At 47.2% G+C, this 7,142-nt stretch overlaps 1 pseudogene; it reads right to left on the reverse strand.

Moving 5' to 3' along the window:
• Positions 1 to 2,334: 2,334 nt before the first annotated feature.
• On the reverse strand, positions 2,335 to 5,825 carry LOC149356029 (uncharacterized; annotated as a pseudogene).
• Positions 5,826 to 7,142: the final 1,317 nt, after the last annotated feature.

A 7,142-nucleotide genomic window follows, 5' to 3' on the forward strand; every position in this document is an offset into this window, starting at 1 on the left:
AAATTGGGTGACAGCAGAATGGAAACCTTTTTCCAGTTGGTAATGTAGAAAACGGAACAAGCATTATATTTATCATTACGGATTCCTTCTGTTCCTAATGACAGTGTGATTGGGGCGAAACAGCTATGGTCGACATTAGCTGAACTTGCTCAGGTTTAACAGCAGGCCGTGCAAAGTTAGCCAGGCTAGATCAGGTTAGTTTTAACCTTACTACGGTAATTCATCTTGTTCCTGTACTTTAAAAACGGCTTCTTCCATCTTCTCTGCTTTTCCTTGAAAACTGTCCCAATGCACCAGAAATTTTAGCACTTCGGCATTCTTTTTCTTTCATAAATTGTCTTGCTTAGAACTGCGCATACGGCAAGACAGCTTGTTGGGAGAGTTCAATTGCACAGTCCATGGCTACAATGCAAGAGGCAGGACAGGTGATAGGGTAGTAGCAAATGAATTTCGAAATAAAAACAAGCCATGCCGATATTATGTCATACAAAGCAAATCAAATCTCTATTTATAAGTTGCAGAACGATGCACAAAATTTTTGTCTACAACTATGCACATAGCAACAATAGTAGCACTACAACAATTCTCTACAAAATCATTCAAATTTTCTGTGCCCATTTTCTCTTGGCATTCAGAATTGAGAACATTTGTTTTGTCCAAGACAAGTATTTCGTATGAACGAGTCAATATGGGCTCACAGTCCAAAATACTGTGCTTCTCAAAGATGATGATTAGCACAAAGCCTAGTCTGCATTTAGGTCTGTAATTAACGCCTACAATCAAGCAGTGCCGCTTTGCAGTGGCAACAGCTGGGTGCCTAAAAGAAGCACTAGCTTTAATGAAATTCTTACAAAGGAGAGCATGCAGAAGGAAGAGAAGTGGTGCACACATTATTTCCTACCACCAATAAAGGCAATACTGCTTGACTCAGTCAGATAAGTTCCGATTTATATAATGCAAAGGTTGTGGTGAAGGCAGTTTTAAGTTCAAAGATGGAAAAAACCAGCACAACTGAGACGGGACAAAGGCTAAGCAGTGAACTGACAAAGAAGCTCTGTAAGCACAACTGTCCTCTCCTACCCTTTTCCCTGCTGCCACAGCAGAGCTTACGGGTAGAAAGAATGTCATTTAGATGGTCCTGCCCGCAACAAATGACGCCTGAAACTATGCCACGTCTGTAAGGTGCATGCACCCTTTGTGGCCCTCTGCAGCAGCGAGTTATACACTCGTTTTGGCATGCCTCAGGTATACATAAGGTCTCCCTCATTTTGAATACCACTGGAAATATCTCTTTTGAAGGTCAAGGGACAGAGGGAGGGCGGGTAGAGGATGGGAGGGTTTAGCATGGCACCCACAGGGCAACTCAGCATCCCCACCTTGGTGACTTCTTGTGCGACTGCACCGGTCACCCTCCCATAAGGCTGGCATTGCTCCCACTTGTCGGAGACAGGTTCACGGCTGATGGAAGGTTTGGGTATTTTCTCTTTTGTATTTTGATTAGTATTCATTTCAGCATGAACTGTTAGGCAACGCTTCATATTGTGACTATAGCTGGATACAACTGAAGAATGCAGCGGCAAATGCCCCTGTGGTGTCGAATGATTCTGATGACTTCATGGTTAATTCCCTTACACTTGCTAATCTATCACACCAGCTGGCAAAAGGAAAGGATAAACCACAAATTAGCCAAAATAACCACAACATCGTAACGGTTTGTTGGTGATATTGTTACGAGGCGGCAAGCCTAGGAAAACGACGACGTGATGACAGATGATAATATGATTTAATGGCTGCGGGCCTAGCGCGAGCACTCCGTCCCGCGCCACTGCACTCTTCTTCTTCGTAACATGACCCGGGTCCTCCGAGCGACCGTCCCGATCGGTTGCCTAAGTTCTGAATGGTGAGGTGACGATGACCATGATCAGAAAAGATAGAAGAAGATGGAAGGCTTGTCACCAAGATGAACGAGATGACCTGATGAACGGTTGTCCCTGGGGCTTCAGGTCCAGCGGTCGGTCGCCCACAGCCGAAGGTCAAGGAAGGTTGAAGGACTCGCCGGACAGCGTGGGCGGGGGTGCCGTCTTGGTTCGGGTCGTCGTCGGGTCATACTGCGTCTGGTCCTGGTCGTCGTGTCTTGTGGTCGGGGCTGGGGACGGGGAGGTGGAAAGGGCTGGTCAGTTCTGGTCGGGTCGAGTTGGGGTTCAGCCGGCGGCGATTAGTTCCCTAGCTTTTGTGTCTTTGTTTTTTTCACAGAATCATGCACTAGAAAAACATGGCTCGCCCTCTGGGGCAGAAGGCTATTGGGAGGGATTGTTGTGCGCAGCCGCCTGCCCATCAGAAGCTCTGCAGGGCCTTTTCCCAGTGGCCCTGGGGTGTCCCTGTACGCTAGCAGCGAAAGATAGGGGTCCTTAGCTTCTATAATCAGCCGTTTATTGTTTGGACCATCCTTTCTACTTCCCATTTGCCTGGGGGTATCTGGGGCTCGTCGTTACAGTTCGGAAGCCATAGTCGCGTGCAAACGACTCAATTCCTGAGATACAAATTGTGTTCCATTATCCGACATGACAACCTCTGGTATGCCATGTCTTGCAAAGCAACTTTTGAGGTGCGTAATGACAGTGACACTTTTTGTCGACGATAGCAAGGCTACCTCTGGGTATCTAGAAAAATAATATACGGCCACCAAATACCATTTTCCATGAATATGGCAGAGATCAACGCCTAGCCTTTGCCAAGGACGCTGTGGAGTGGTTGTCGGAATCATTGGTTCCGACTTTTGTTGCCTGTGCTCCGCGCACACTGGGCAATCGGTCACCAAAGCTCTCAGCTGGCAACTCAACCCAGGCCACCATACGGACTCTTTGGCTCGAGCTCTGCATTTCTCAATTCCTTGGCGACTCTCGTGCAAGCGCATCAAGACTTATGCGCGCAATTTTTGTGGGATCACCAGCCGCACACCTTTGAGTAGCATGCCATCAGCGACTGTCAGCGTTGCTCTTTCCTGCCAGTATGGACGCAACACCATCGACAGCGATGAGATCTTGGGCCAGCCTTCCAGGCTGAATTTTTCGAGAGCTTGACCGACTTCATCGGCTACTTGTAGAGCTTTGACTTGTTCAAAAAGGGTACCCTCGATGGCATTTGTCAAAGAGCCCGATACGAATTTGGCGACTTCACCAATACTGAGCGCATGACCATCAATTTGGTTTCCCTGAATCGGGACTCTAGACAATACATCTGCAGTAACGAGGCTCTTACCCGGGACATGCACATCGCAAAGCTGAACCGCATAAGCCTCATAAAGCTCTTAATACGAGGTGGCAAAACATCTGAAGGTGATTTTCCCAACAACGTTACAAGTGGTTTGTGGTCAGCTTCAAACAAAATTTCAAGACCTTTGATGTACCCTTCGAATCGTTCTGCCGCCCAAGTCATTGCCAACGCTTCCTTCTCAATCTGGGAGTATCTGGTTTCGGCAGGCGTCAACGAGCGTGGCGCAAATTCAACAGGTCTTTTTTCAATGTTTGGTTGAACTTGTATCAATACGGCCCCCAAACCGAATGGTGACGCGTCAACGGAAGGAATCGCAGGGTACTTTACATCATAGCTAGCCATGACGCGCGTCGAAGAGATAACGCCTTGACGTACGACAGCGCTTGCTCTTGGGCTGGTCTCCACGTCCATTCGGAACCCTTCAAAAGCAAGTGACGGAAAGGCGCCGTTTTCGAAGCCAAATCTGGCATGAATCTTGCCACATGATTAGCCATACCGAGCAGCCGTCGAACGACAAACAAGTTAGCTGGTGCCGCCAGTTCTTTGATAGCACGACCTTTTTCAGGATCCGGCTTGATGCCATCTCTACTAAGCACACAGCCAAGAAATGTTACCTCAGTTACCCTGAAGGAACACTTTTCTTTGTTTAGCGTAACGCCGGCACTAGCAAGACGATCTAAAGTTAGATGCAGGCGCTCGTCATGTTGAGCCTTGTCGTTGCCAAAAATGAGCACATCATCCATCAGGTTTATCACGCCTGGGATTCCTTCAAATATCTGCGACATTTTCTTCTGAAAGATCTCGGGTGCTGACGTTATTCCAAACGGCAGTCTTTGAAAACAGTATCGCCCAACTGGCGTTAAGAACGTAGTTAACAACTGGCTTTCGGGCGAAAACCTAATTTGAAAGAAGCCAGAGTTGACGTCCAACATCGAAAACAGAGAGGGACCACCTAGAAGCCCGAGGCTATCATCCACTTTCGGCATGACATAGCGCTCACGAAGAACACTTTTGTTTAGTTGCGTCAAGTCAACGCAAATACGAACCGCTCCAGATGGTTCGAGTACTGGCACAATTCCTGCACACCATTCTCTTAGTTTATCTACTTTGCGGATCACACCATATCGCTCCATACGCTCGAGCTCCTGCTTAACTCGGTCATGCAAGGGTAAGGCTATGCGACGCGCAACATGAATTGCAAAAGGTATCGAGTTCGGCTCTAGTCTAATTTTGTATTCTCCTTTTATCGCTCCTAGACCACTGAAAACCTGCAGGTAGGAAGCTTCGACGGTTGTGTCGCTACTGACAGAGTCCGCGTATTTAATAACTTCCAGAGGCTCAAGTGCTGGGAGACCCAAAATTACGGAGCGTTATGCCGAGACCACGCACACGATTTGCTGGACAGTGCTTTGTTTCCACTGAACAGTGGCATGAAACTTTCCCAAAACATTCAGTGGCTCATTCTACGGGCCTTTTAGGATTAGGTCGCACTTTTCTAGCCTGGTAGGCAAACCGGGAAACGTGGAGGGCACAACGGAAACTTCGGCACCGGAATCTACTTTAGCGAACACCGGTGTGCCGTTAATGACGACCTGTACATACACAGGATTAGAATACTCCCCGTTCACCGCGCCAACGAAGTACGCCCCCTTGTACATATGGAGAGATGAAAGTAGTACCTTCTTTCCATCACGTGCAGACTTTTTCCGACATATAGCTGCAAAGTGTCCGGAACAACCACAATAGTTGCATTTCGCTGCTTTTGCCGGGCACGAGGCTCTGGGGTGCGCTCCTTGACTGCAGTTGGGGCATGCCCCGGAGGTGCCTGGTCGGTAGGACTGGACTCTGGGGCGCGTATCTTGTATACCAGGTGAAGAGTACTTTGACGAGCTGCCCGAGTGCTGTCCTGAAGAATGATTTCCGGGCTGCCCTCTCTTGCTGACCGCATCAAGAATGCCGGTGGCCGCTACCAAGGGTTCTTCGTCGGTTTCTCACATTTGCTTCTGCTGTCGTTGGACGGTCTCCTTTAAGCGCGCTTTTTCCAAAGCGGTGGCGAGAGTCAAATTCGCACCCATTTGAAGTGACTCAGAGAGCCCAGCATCCCTGAGGCCGACAACGAACCTGTCGCGAAACATGTGTTCTGTTCCTTTGCAGTCGCACCGGTCCGCCAGCGCGCGCAACGCGGTGACGAATTGGTCGACTGACTCTCCTGGTTCTTGAGTGCGACGGTGAAAGCACGCCCTCTCACAAACAAGGTTGCTTGCAGCGACGAAGTGCTCGTCGAAATTCTTTTTGACGACTTCGTATTGCTTCTGTTCTTCTTCGGGTAATGCAAAAGTAGAGAAGATTTTTCTTGCTTGCCTGCCCATCGTATAAAGTAGAGTCCGGACCTGCGCTTCTTCACTCCGCTCGTGTAGGCCCGAGGCGAAACGGTAGTCATAAAAGAGTTGGATCCAAGAAGTTCATTCGGACGTCCGGTCGAAGTCAAACCTTGGCGGAGCTGGAACCGCGAACGTGCCGTGAAAGGGCTTGACTGCGTTGTCCTCTGACATGGCGCCGGTTGACGAAGTTAAGGCAACGCCCCTCAAATGCCACAGGATCCCACTTCTGACACCATGTGGCAATATGGCCCTTGCCGGACGCCGAGCGCAGCCGGGCAGCGGGCAGGAAGGAAGTGAGACTCATGGTTGAAAAACAGCGCACAAAAGACTAGACACAAGAGTCCTGTCGTCGCCTTTACTCTTGTGTCTAGTCTTTTGTGCGCTGTTTTTCAACCATGAACCTATACCAACTCGCCCAACTTAACGTTCTACGAAGTGAGACTGGCCCCGATCCCGGCACGATAACAACAACCCTCTATTTCACCCAAGCAGCATCTTTATATAGCAAGCACTCATGTTACAAGTGACGTCACATACAGACAACTTTTCAGGCATCTGGTAACGCAGCACACCTTATTTATGCGTATATTGCTCTTACACTTTAGTGGCTGGTTGTGTGAATTGTAGCACTACTTTATATACATGTATTGTCTGTGTTACAAGTTTCATTTTAAAGTTACTGTAGTCTCAAGATGAGACGTGCTAACTGGAGTGAAAAAATGTTTTGTACTTACACTGTGATAAGGCAAACAGCCCGTGGCATGCCTTATGTCCGTTTCTTTCATTTTGCTGCTTAATGCAGCACTAGTCATGAGCAAAGCATATTTTTTAATACACTCTCCTTTTGCGTATGCTTGCCATTTGTTTAGTGACTGGTTGTGTTCATTGTTCAGGTATTATTACCTTCTGTCGCATTCATTGCATTGTTTTACTATTTTAGAGAGAGTCATGCCATTATGTATGACAGAAAGGCGCAGGTTTCGTTTCTACTTTTCTTGCCATTACTGCATATTTTGCATGCTATGACTGTATGCCCGTAGTGCAGGCAGGGTAATGTAATTTTCTTTTTTTCTTCGGTCACCCGCCTACCGTTTACCTAAATTCAGTGATGCTGAAAGACATTACTGTATAATAAAATACCAGCCATGATCGCATTGTTTAACAGTGTATAATTTCCAATATCCTTGAATGCTAACTTGCCATTGCTTGTAAAAACGGTGAAATATTGAATTCTGTTTAAATGTGGCAGCAGTCCTTATGTTCTGTATCTGCATTTATGTCAGTCATTAAAAGATGATGTGAAATAAATAGTGTGTGAAATGACAGATCATGGACTTCACAGAACATTTCTGTGAGTCATGAAAAAAAAGCGGTTAAATGACAGAAAATATGGTAAGAGAAAATGGAACATTACAGAATATTTCTGTTAGCAGCAAACCGAACAAACCTATGAAATGACTGAAACAAGTAAAAACAGAAAATTTCTGT

This window comes from Amblyomma mixtum, chromosome 3, assembly GCF_055824585.1.
Source record: "Amblyomma mixtum isolate Tamu chromosome 3, ASM5582458v1, whole genome shotgun sequence".
Classification (NCBI taxonomy): Eukaryota; Metazoa; Arthropoda; class Arachnida; order Ixodida; family Ixodidae; genus Amblyomma; species Amblyomma mixtum.